Raw genomic sequence first — 13121 nt, 5'->3', positions numbered from 1 at the left:
ACTGGGAGTCCATAATGAGACTGTGATAAAATTTTGCCATTTGTATGACTAAAGCATAGGCTGGTGGATACAGTACCAGATCTATCAGCCATTCTCTCATTCTTCTTGTGTCTAGAGGGGGCAACCACAGAATGGTTCCAAGGGAGTCCTTATGATCTCTCTGGAATATTTTTATGCTAGATACCAATACTTAGATTAGGTTTTAAAGAAGAGATGTACCTCTGACAATAAAAGGTCTAAATATGAATAAAAGATTTCTGGGAACCAAAAGATTGACTAGTGTGTCAAATGAGACTACATTACACTCTTCTCACAGATGAGCTAGAAACACTATCCTGCCCATTATTCATGTATTATTTACAAGACCACATGTTGGTTCTGAGTCATCTGTGTAATAAATTAAAGCTTCAGTTATAAAATAAAAGCAAGCAAGCTGCTAAAAAACCCAAATATCTTGTTAGTTAAAAGGATAGACTTGTTTAGACATGTGTACACTCCACTGATTTTAGCAGAAGCTTTATGTTTTTGTTAGTAAAATGTTATCTACATTAAATAATTTTCTTTTCTTTACTTATTCAAACAAATATTTGCCTGACTTAAGGTCTTATGATTTGGTGAAAGGCAGTCATTCACCCAGGTGAAATAAGAATCGGAATGCAAAACTATTCAGTAAATGAAACTGACCTATTTTTGTTAAAAATTAAGAATTAATTTATTTCAGGCCACATAAATATTTATTTGCAATCTCCATTACAGGGTTACTAATTAAGAATTATATGTCTGTAACATGTTTAACATGATACTAACATGGGGACTCATCCTACTCATACTGGAATCAATGGGAGCAGGATCTGGCTCCTTGACATTTTTATACCTCTTGTAACCAGATAATACTAGGCAACAGTCTGAAGATACTGAAGTAGGCTGCAACTTAAAAATTCTGTTACCCAATGCTGATTACATGGCAATATCATGTATACAAAGGCCAAAAGGTAAAATTATGATGTATTTTATTGTAACAGTAATATAATCATGTAAATCATATAGTATGACATGATTTATACTTTCTTACAAAGCACTTTTCAATATGTTCTTGATTCACTAGATTTTCAAAAATCTAATTAGCTATGCAAGATTCAAGGCACTGACAAATTTAACTTTTTACTACCAGAACACCCATCAGTTGTAGTTAATGGGAGTTTTGCCTACTTACTCCTAGTTATCCTTTAAAAATGTGAATTGAATGATAAAAGGTGTAGACTGATTAAAAATAACTTAATCCTGTTTTAAAAGAAGGGTTTTTTTATTAACAAAGAAAAGGATCAGAACAGTTCCCTTTTCAGTACTGGATCTTACTTCTGATGGCTAATATTAATTATAATATTAGTATTAAACTTTGTTTTTGCAGTAGAGCAAGAAAGGAGCACAGGGTTTATTACCATAAAACCTGAGAAAACATTTAAAAATACAAGTCAAATTCTAGTAAAGAATTACATAGCTCTATCATACTTATAACAACTTTACTTTTGTTTTACCATATTCTTAACTCATTCAGATTTGTGTCAAACTATTTATGATAAAAATAAAGTCTCATGACTCTAAGAACATACCTTTTTCTAAAACTGCTGGAACAGAATCGTTCTATGTAGTCCTTTATGTGAACTCACAACATAACCAGTTCAATGCCTTGACAGTTCTTATAGTAATAATTTCTTAACTCAAAAGGAAAGAAAAGAAGAGCCAAGAGAAGAAAGTGTTTGCATACCTGAAGCACTGTTTCACAGGAAAAGGCTGCTGCTTTTCATCCTTCACCTTCAGGGTTAAACAGGTCAGTGGAGTTGGATTACCTTGTTTTGTTAGTTTAGTATCCACTTGGTTATCTCTTTGGAAGACCTATGAAAGAATGAATAAAACATTAATGAATATAAAGGTTGCTATTACAGGACAGCCAATGACACCAAATAGTATGCCTACACACATGTTTAAGTATGTTTTTACTCCTTTCTCTGCTGTGCCCAGTTTGAATAGATGTGTTAAATTTGTTGTACTTTCATCAGAATGTTTTTTCACATGCCTGAAGACATTACAGCCTTAAGATTCACTTTACTGATGTTACCTGTTGTATAGCTTTACAATACAATGAGTACATCTATGTGAGCTGCTAACTGCGCAGTAGCCTAATAACACTGTGCAGTAGCATATAGGGCAAAAACTGTGGCTAATACACTACTGCAGTAGTATTAGGCTATGTGCCGTTAGCATCGCTAAAAAGCTGTGCATCAGTACTACTTCACAGTAGCACCAGTTACTGCTTGTTGATTTAGTACTTGGTTATGCAAAAACTAAACTTAATGTGCAGTAACTACAGCGCAATAATGGATGAGCGGATGCACCCAATGTCTTCCAAAATAAAAGCCCTTGGATGACCTTCTTTAGGAAACTCCTTGAGTCCCTTGTTAAAATTTCACAACCAAACGAAAAAAAGAGTTGGAGTTACCGCTTGATTTCTGATGGAGCTTACCTCTTTTTTTGCCCCAAATAATTTATTTCCTGGGGCTTTTTCAAAAAAACTTAGAAGAACCACTAGTCAGCCTTTGGAATGGAGTGGCCTGTGCCACATGTCAGGTACCATATGTAACAGACTGCTTTATATACTCCAGTGTGCTGGTAGTGATGGATCACTTTACCAGATATGCTCAGGCCTTCCCCACCCATGACCAGACTGCTCATATGGTTGCTGAAGTACTTTGGGAGAAGTACTTTTCAGTGTTTGGGTTACTGGCTCGGATTCACTCCAACCAGGGAAGGGACTTTGAAAGCAAGCTACTGCGAGAAGTACTGACCATTGCAAGAATACAAAAGTCCCAGACCACCCCATACCATCCTCAAGGGGACCCTCTGTCATGGGATGGGGTCCTGAAGGATGGCCGTGATCTCCCCAAGGCCCCTTTATCATGCCAAATTGGCCCAATGGGCACCCTGTGTTCTTGCCCGCCACGTCTTTGATGGAATGATTAATAGGGAGGCTGCCTTTAAGTCCTCTTGGACATGGTTTTGACCGATTCTCTGGACCCCGTGGGTTCCCGGACCCCAGATGCATCCCGCTTCAAAATAGATGTCATGATGGGTATTTTAGGGGATGCTAGCCTTATGGGCTATGAGTGGCTCCAACCACCCCTTTACCATGCCCCAAGCCTCGCAGATGGTACCCCCATTGTCTGGTCTGGGCCTTGTTGTAATTTGGCCCCGTTGTCCCCCCTGGGCTCTCCGCAGCCTTGTCTCGCTCTGCACCTCACTGGTGCTGGGGTCAGTGCACCCCAAATGCCGCACCCTCTCTGGTGCTGGGGTCTCCACGCTGCCTTGGGCCCACAATGAAGTCTCCTCCTTCCCCTAATAGCCTCACCCAAACCACCGGTCTTATACAACAGTAAACAAAACACAGGCTATAACATAAATTCAAGCCGCTCGGCTATAACATCATTCAAGCCACACGGGGGGTGCTTCGTCCCTTAACAGTTTCAGAAGCTGTATCTGCAGTCAGGCCTCTCCCCTTTGCTTGCTCTGCGAGAGCTCCTTCCCCCTTGGCTTCTGGCAGGGAACTGCTATCCTGGCCTCAGCCCTGGGGTTTATATATGAGCCAGGCCCTGCCCATTCCGGTCAACTGACCACTGACAGGTGTGGGCCACTAGGTCGTTCTGGCTGCTCTGGTATCCAGCAGCTGGGGCTTCCAACTCACTTCCCCTAACAGTTTCAGCTCTTTAAAGGAGCAGGGCACCCTAGTGCCCTGCGACACCCTCAGCCAGAATGTTTTAATTGTACACTGTTAAACATGTTGGGAACACTGTCTCAGGAGCAAAAAGCATCATGGAGCCAGCATATAGCTTACTTGGTTCACACTTACAGTTCTACAAAGAATGATGCCACTGGAGTCAGTCCGTACCTCCTCATATTTGGGAGAGAGCATCGGTTGCCCATAGACTTGTGCTTTGGGGTGGAAAAGGCTTTTGGGAGCCATGTTTCCCATGGGCAATATGCCCAGCAACTGCGCAACTGATTGTGGCAGGTGTACAGGTTGGCTATGGAGATGGCACGAAAGAACCAGCAGTGGCACAACCGACTCTATGCCGTCTGTGTCCGAGAACAAGGGTTGCAAGCGGGAGACAGAGTCCTTCTCCAAAATGTGGGCTTGATGGAGAAACACAAGATTGCGGATCGATGGAGAGCAGAGCACTGTGATCTGGCAACGTGGGAACCTACCTGTCTATGAAATTTCCCAAGAGTGGGATGGGAAGAGCATGGACAGTGCACCGTAATATGCTACTGCCTATGGGAAAGCTGGGGGCCCCAACCTCCAGAGAGTCAGCAACCCTCACTGAGGAAGAGGTTCCAGCTGGACTCGGGTACCTCCTGGGATGTAAATGAACCAGACACTGAGGATGAATACGATTATCCCCTGGAATTTGTTCCGAGTGCCAGTTACGAGAAGGGAAAGGAGCTCAAGATGAGGCTCTACTGCTGGCTTCCCGTGAGGGAGCTGGGGAAGGTGAACCCACTGTGGACTTCGAGGTGGAGCAGGAAGTTTCCCCCTCTTCTGCGGTAGCTGAGATGGCAGATGCACCCATCACCAAGGTGGAACCAGAGTCAGGGTGCCACCGTGACACAGACTGCATCCCTTGCCCGCAGTGATACAGATGGCCTGTGCGAAAATTCACGTATGATCTTCCAGGTGTCCCTGGGGAGGCAACCATTGCCGCCCCGTGGAAACAGTAAAGTTTGTATACACACCTTACCCTGCCATTACTGGGGAAGGTAATGGATCTAGGCCGGGGAGGATGTAACAGACTGCCAACGTGGGCTCACCAGATAGGCTTGAGATCCTTACCCTGAGCTGGAACCAGTGTCGGTGAACTCTGAGCGACTCCAAGGGTGGAGCAGGGGAGCCCTGCCCCGTGGAAAAGGAGAAGCCAGTCAAAAAAAGGGGTTTTCAAGCCCCTTATTCCCATGGAAGGGGGATGGCCAGGGTTGGGGGCCCACCACCCTGAGCCCTGGTTGGCTAGTTTGTAAGCCAGGGTGGGACTGCCGGAGGGGATAAAAGCAGCAGCCGAACTGGCACGGGGAGCTGCTGACAGTGACTCTGGGGAATGACGCAGGAGGCCTAAGGAGACGTGAGGTGAGCAGACCCAGCAGAGGGAGCAGAAAGACCCCCCTGAAGAGCCTCGAAGGCCCTGGGGGAAGAAGGCAGTGGCAGTTGGCCGTGCCTCCGGCCCTGCAGAGAGGGAGCAGCGGCCAGGGCTTGGAGCAGACAGCTGGTGCCCCAAGGCCCCATCATAGTGTGCTGGATGTGCCAGGCATCCCGGAGGCTAGGGGTGGCAGTCGGCCCCCCACTCCACTGCGGTGAAGAAGCAGCGGCCAGGAGCGCAGGGGGCATCCTTATCCAGAGCAGGGAGCTGGGCTGGTGAGTTGAGGAAACCCCTCACCTTCCCTGGGGAAGCAGGACAGCAGCAGGCAAAGCACTGGGAACCTGAGGAGCAGCAGAGCGCCCAGACATGGGTCCCTGGGAGCTTGGGGCGCAGGCCGGTGCTTGGTGTGGGATTGGTGAGCTGCAAGGTGTGTGGGGTGCACGGCCTGTCATCTGGAGCAGGGGGTTGGAGCAACGACCCCTGGGAGCTGCCTGTGCTGCTGACCCTCTGCCACTGACTGCCTCAGAGAGGACTCAGTCCTGTCCCTTATTCTGCAGCTGATTGTCATTGGATGAAGTCCCTGAACTTTGTGCTTGGGTCATGCTGATTGCTGCAGAAACCTACTCTGTTACTTGTTGCTTGCCTTTTTGGTTGCCACGGAGGGGCACTCTTCAGCCTTTTTGGGGGGTTGGGGTTTGATACAATTTGATTGCTGCAGACCAGAAGAGCTTAACCTGTTGCAGTCTGTCGCTTATTGAGAAGCCCGTTGAAGCTGCTGGGAGTGAGCACCTTGCTTCCTTGTGGTAGCATCTCAGCACTGTGCATCTCAGCACAGTACCCTACCTGTGGTTCTTGAGTCAAGGGTTGACTAATGCATTCTGGTTTGTTTTGTGATTCTGGTTATGCCATTAAGTTCACTCGTAAATAACCTTTCCTATTATTCTTGTTTTGTAAATAAAGTATAAATAGTTAAATCAGTTAAGTGTTAGACCTTCTTGGGACCATGGGCTGCTCTGTGGGGAGCAGGGGCTGGCTGGAAAGTAAATTGGTGCTGGCCTGAAACCTTGCCCCACTCTCGCCACACCATTCCTGATATTGGGCAGGGGTGGCAACTATTGGGCCACCGGGTTACATATAAATAAAAATTTCCTAGAGGACCATACTCTTGAACCCTATAAAAAGTATTTTTTTGTCATTCCATTTTAAATGATGTCATTTGATCTATGTGTTTTGCAAAAGAGACTGTAGCCCTGCAAAAATATCTATGGAGTGTCAAGGCCAGGAAAGTTAACACAGGCAAAACTCTAGCTGCCTACATTCAGTTGCAGGAATGGAGCTACAATCATATTTCAGGACCAGACAATTAATGTTTATGTGCCTAGTAACAGTACCTCCCTGCTTGATTATAGTTATGAAAAAATATTTTCATTTAAAAGAAGAACCAATAATGTTAGAAGAGATCAAAAGGTTACATGTTTTACTTCTTTCAACAATAGGAAAGTTATAGTTTTTAAATTCTCCTTGTACTTACCTCTATTCTTGTTCTTCAAACATTACCTCAAAATTTACCCTGTTATGGAAGATTAAAAAAAGGGTTGGTATGAAAACTTTTTTTTGAAAACTTAGCCACAAATAGTGTTACTATTTCTGTCATATAGTATAAACCAATAGCAGAAACCAGTATAAGCATAGTAGAAACCTATTTACCTATTTGATTGCTCTGATTTTAAACTTTCACTTGGTTTGATCTTTTATGAAGAAAATAATTATTGTATAATGAATATATTTTCAAAAGAAAAGTGGAAGGAAAAAAAGGAGGAAGAAAAAAAGAAGTAATAAGAAAAATAATGTAATAGCTGTTGCCCATGTCAGAGTAACAGGCCTATCATAAAAATAACTTGCCAGAAATCTCTAAAATTCTGTGAGTCCCACATACATTTTATTGCCATTACAATTTGAGCTTTTATTCAGCAGGACTTATTATTTCATGTGACAATAGCTCCCTCTGGTGTTATAAACTATATTCACTTTGTAATCCTTTTCAGTTGTTTTTCTTAATACCACTGTATTTTATTCTTTGAAGGAATTTTTATTATTTGAAATAGAAAAAAACTGCTCTTAAATATACTAAGTCCTAAAAACTTAAAAAGCCTCTACCATGTGAATTCTTACCTAGGTTTAAAAATTAAGTTTTAAAGGGGGCGTCTACGTGAGACGCTTAATGTGCAGAAGACTAATTCTACTGCACATTAGTATGCCTGGCAAAAACCTTGTTAATATGCTAATGCACAGAGTCTAATGCACATTAACATCATGTAAAAGGCATACATCTGCACTAATGTGTAGCAGCACTGATTATGGTGCATTATGTTTAGCACCTGTTATTACAGGTGCTAAACTTAATGTACCATAATTATGGAACATTATTTAACATGTAGATGCAGCCAAATAAGTGCTTATCTTAGTTCATATACAGATAGGCTATTCAGCAAAAATCATAGTTCAAGGCTGCCAAGCAAAGAGTCTGAGCTCAAATTTTTATTTCCAGTTACCTGACTTAACCTTAAAAACTTGCTAAATAAGGCTAGAGAGAGTTAGATAGCCATGTTAGTCTGAAGTCAGGCAGAAGGCAGGGCAGGGTGACACCTTAGAAGCTAATTCATTCAGGTAGCCATAAGCTTTCACTGACACCAGCTTTCTTTGTCAGATGCTATGAATGGTCCAAAATACAGTGGTGTTAATGGTCCATTTATAGTATCAGACAAAGCAGGCTGTTGCCTATGAAAGTTTATGTCTTACTATACATTTTTTCCTCTAAAGTACCACATACCCTACCTTTTGCCTATATTAAGTTTTGAAAATATAGAAATGTACCTAATAGGTTATATCCTGATTAACATGAATATACCTACTCTTACATAAACTATGCCATGTCCTAAAACAGTTCTAATTGGTATAAAAACACTAGATGAAATCCCGGTAGCAAATTGTGGCCCTGTGCTGCAAATCTGCAGTGCAGGGCATGCTTGAACATTCACTGTGTAATTTGTGGCACCACAAAGAGGTTTATGGTACTGCAAACCACACGTGCCTGCATGTGGGAACCTACCCTAAGTGCCCCTTAGCCAACTTCTTTTGACCTGTCTTTCATTTTCTAAACTCATCTTTTCTCTGACATTCTTTTGCATACTCACTTCCTTTGTCTCCTCTTTTACTGAAACTGGACAAGTGGTTGAAAGCAAATGCTAATACTATATCACCATTAAGCAGTTTAGGGCATGCTGCAGTTTATAGTGTGGACCTGGGAAGAGAGCAGGCTGGTATTGTATCAGAAAGCAAGCAGCTGGTATCATGTGCTGCATACCCAGTGATGGGCTGGATCATTAGGCCTTTTTCCTCTATAGGCAAAGAGGAGAGAGAAAGAGAGGTTCTTCAATTTTCTCAGAATGCTTAATATACTCCTGGCCTTGGCCTAAGGGGGGGACTTTTTGCTCCTGAGTCCTTCACTCAGGGGGAAAGAACCTCCTTGAACTTCTCTGAGAGGAATCTGAAGAGTGGAATAAGAAAAAGTAGTGGAATATATTAAAAAATGTGAATGGAAAAGGCACATTTGAGTAAGAAAGAGAGATGGGGAGAACAAGTATGGCCTGAAATGCTTCAGAGTGCAGTGCTTCAAAGTTGTTCCTGTTTCATCCATGGTCATTCTCATATGGTTCAAGCCAATTTGCCATGCACCAACTGTATAGTCACGTTTTATGGTGCTTTTACTGCACTTTAAGTACTACACAAGATACACCTGTTCCTACCAGATGAATAGAGGATGTGGATACTAGGGAAGTGAGTGTGTTTAATAAATAGTGATAGATGCTGATGAGGTTGGCTAGGACATGAGGTTGCTTTAATGTCGGGGTTGCTGCCAGCTAGCACCTGCATGCCCCAGCCAGCGCCCCTGCAGCATGTTGAGCCAGGTCAGAGCAGCCCCAGGGTCCCCTGGCAGCTGAGGCTGCTCTGACCCAGTTCAATGTATTGTGGTCCCAGGCACACGTTCAAACGGCATGTCTGGGAGGAATAAACTCCAGAGCAATAAGCTCCAGAGTTTATTGCTTCACAGTTATTGCACATGTAGCTTCCCCCATAACAGTATAATACAGATTACAATTCTATTTTTAAAAAGTGCAAATACTCCTATTTCCTATAATCTATTTTCTTTAAAATAATCTTTTTAGTCTTGGGGCCTTGTTTCATGGTAATTTTGGACAACTCCTGGAGCTCTTAACTCCTGGATTATCCACATATTAACACCTGAAACTAGTTTTAAGCACTTGTTAACTGGCTCAAAATTACAGCACTCCAGGGCAGCATTATCTCTGAGCTGTGTTATGCAGCTGTTTTACAATTAAGGTGTGGCCTCTCTATAGTGTAAACACCCCACCCGCCCTTGCCTTCCCCACTGGCCCAGATTAGGCCCACTGCCCCCCCAGCCCTCCCCAGAATACCTGATCTTTGCTCACTGCCTCCCCCTATCTCTCCCCTCTTGCTGTGACTGCCTGCACTGTCTGTCCCAGGGGAGCAGGCAGGAAAGGGTTAACTTGCCTGCACCATTGCTGCTGCTCTCTGAACAGGCTCAGCCCAGAGAAGAGCAGCAGTCTAGCAGTGGCATTCAAGCAAGCAGGTTAACTCTTCCCTGACCACTCCCTTGGGGCAGACAGCATGAGCAGCCACAAGTAGGGGGAGGTTAAGGGGGAGCCCTGGAGCTGTGGGGAAATAGGGGAGCCCTGGGGGGCAGGGGACAGGGGGAAAGCCCAGAATTGGAGATGGGTTTTTTTTCACTTTTTGGTCCTCCAGGCCCTTGCTGGCCTGAACTTGTGACTCCTCCAGACTCGAGCTAGCACTAACACTGATCAACATTTTTGTGGATCACAATGTAAGGTGTAACAAGGGCCTTTAACAGTTCTTAAACAGACTCTTTAAACTCAAATTGTCCTCAAAGAAGGCATAATCTATTCTTTAAAATATTTTAGAGAGATGGTGCTCGTCTTTCCAAGACTGTTAATGAAATTGTCATAATTCCCCAGTTAATATTCCGAGATTTCTTTTTAAGTATTTAAGGAACAAACATAGTAAGTTAAGTGGAAGCCTGAGAGTAGAAGTAACTAATAGGGCTGTGCAAAACATAATCATTTTATTTTGACGTCCATTTCATCATTTCGAAGGGACAGTGTTTTGTTTCATCATTTTGTTTAATTTTGAAGCACTGTCCCATTTCGTTTTGTTGAAACCGTTTCACGGTTTCAACTTGTTTCGACATTTTGCCCATAGGCTATAATGGGTAATCATGAAAATGCCTAATACATTTTCATTTGTTGCCTGATTAAGATGCAAACTGCAAGGATAGTAGCCCCTTCTGATCGCATGAAGCCTGCCACGTTTCAAGGAGATAGGTGCAGAGATTTCTCAGAAACTGCACTCAAAGTCTTGAAAGAAAATTTGCTGGCAGAGGGAGCCTCCTTTCATCCGACACACAAATCCAGCACTGTGCTCCAATTGGCTCTGCCAGCCCCATGGAGCATGGCACCAGTTTTTCCCACCTCCCGCCACCAGGCTGTGCTCCGTGGGGCTGGTGGAGCTGATTGGCATGCAGTGTCAGCTCTGCCTGCCTCCCACCACCAGGCTGCACTCCGATCAGCTTTGCCAGCCCCACGGAGTGCAGCCCGGTGGCAGGAAGTGGGCAGAACTGGGGCTGTGCTCCCTGCCAGGCTGAGCTACATGGAGCTATGGAGCCACTGGCTCTCCCCTGCCTCCCATGCTTTGAAACTTGAAACATTTCAAAACTTTCCAAATGTTTTGAGTGCCCTCATTTTGTTTTGAAATGGTTTTGATGCTTTTTGTTTTGATTCAATGTTGCTGTTTCGAGCTCGAAACACATCAAAACAGCTTTGAAAGGAAACACTTGGCAAAATTTCACACAGCCCTAGTAACTAACATTCCTAATGACAAATATATTCTTTAATATTACATTAAGATTCTAGAATACTTTTAAAGGAAATAATTTTCAATAAGACATTTCTAGAACTGTTTGCTTGAATTTAACATTCTTTTCTTTATGAAGAGAGGAAGATGATAAAGTGCTATTTACTGTTGTGGCTTCCTTAAAACAATGATGAAGTATACAGCATTTCTTTTTGAAATGCTAGAAGAAAAAATCTTTATTCATTAATAAATAGAATGTCTTCTGTCCTTTGAGAAGACACTTATATTGGAATTAACTGTGCCATATATTCACTCATAATTTGCAATTAAAAATTCCTCCCAAAAACATATTTCTAAGGCAAAAATCACAATTATTATCGTTTAAATATGCATTTCCAAACATAATATAAAATAAAACCATAGTGAATATTAAATTACAGTAAAGATTATAAATGCTAAATGCCAGAGATATCACAGTTTGACTCAAAGGTAGTACATACAGATGTGCATAATTATACTGTGAAAAGAGTAAATATAGATATTACCTAAGATTCAGCAAAGGCTTGTTTCTAATAACCTAACCTTACAATAGTTATATTAATAGCCATGTTTAAATTCATTTGGAAATGTGTCACCTCTACTGTGAAATAGTAATTCAGTTATAATGACTCAGATCTTAAAGGTCAAAGTGTAACAATTACAGACAGGCCAAAATTTTAGACCCAAGCCCGTCCACATAAATGAACTGTGGGCTAGTGAAACAATCAGGAAATCAGAGAGATCAAACCTCCCTCAGCTTGCTGTACTGTTGTAACATAGTATTAGGGTTCTACAGTTGACTTCTGCACGTGGTTTTACCAATGGATCTAGCCAATAGACATATCCTCATAAAAAGACTCCTTTGGAATTGACTCTTCAGGATGTCCCAGAATTTTACCACTCACTAACTTTTTCCCATTGATGAAGGAAAGGGGTAAAATTAGGGCATTAAATAGAGAAAAAAAGGAATTAGATTTGTTAGATTTTGATTTAGACAAGGTTTTTATCAAATAAAAGAAATATTAAATGTCTATTTTACCATCTTTTTTTATAAGGTCTATTTAAAATCAGACTGAACCTCCTTTTCTGTCTTGTTTCTTTAATTCATATTAGAGAGATAATAAGCATAACTCACTGCTAATTTTTCAGCTGTCTGCTTTAATTTGATTATAATACATGATTGACCAATAAAATGTTAGCATAACAGTAACCAGTTGCCAAATCTACAGACTGGCTATTGGTGCATGAGCAAACTGCGAGACAGAAATTTCAATTAAGCTGCAGTGACAGCATGACATGGATTGTCCTTTAAACAAGATCCCAATGTCAGGATTATATTAACTATTATGAATTAATCTAAACACTGGCCTATTTCCAAGTTAAACTACTTATCCTCAATAAAAAAATAAATATGCTCATATAACATAAAGATATAGAGGCTAACATTTCTTCTCAGGTGAGCAACATTATGTACTTTTTACCTTGGTGACTTCTCTTTTGATTGTAATAGAGAATGTATGGTAATATGAAATGATTACAGTAGGCAACATCACTCAACCCTACAAAACAATCACAGTTGTTATTCAAAACCAGAGTTACAGTATTATAAAAAAACCTGTTGAATGTTAATGGATACAGGACTGTGCAAAATTCAACTTTGTTATTGCTGGCAAAAGCATAGGCAGTGAAGGCCTTTTTACGGAAGTTAATACAAAGTAATAACTTTCTTTTTTAGCCCATCTCATAGGATTTAATAGGAAAGTTTTAAACTTGTAAAAATAATTTCATTTTCTATTAAATTAATTGGCTAAAATCCTGGTCCTGTTGAATTAAATAGCAAAACTCCTTATTGGTTTCAGTGGGAAAAGCATTTCACTTTTTTTTCTATTAGCATATTGTTCACAAATATCTTGTGCTTTTTCATTAATGTAT

This window comes from Crocodylus siamensis, chromosome 3 (genome assembly GCF_052110815.1).
Source record: "Crocodylus siamensis isolate JL-2025a chromosome 3, ASM5211081v1, whole genome shotgun sequence".
NCBI classification, from domain to species: Eukaryota; Metazoa; Chordata; order Crocodylia; family Crocodylidae; genus Crocodylus; species Crocodylus siamensis.
The sequence above is the reverse complement of the archived record's forward strand: the minus strand, read 5'-3'. Positions refer to the sequence as shown.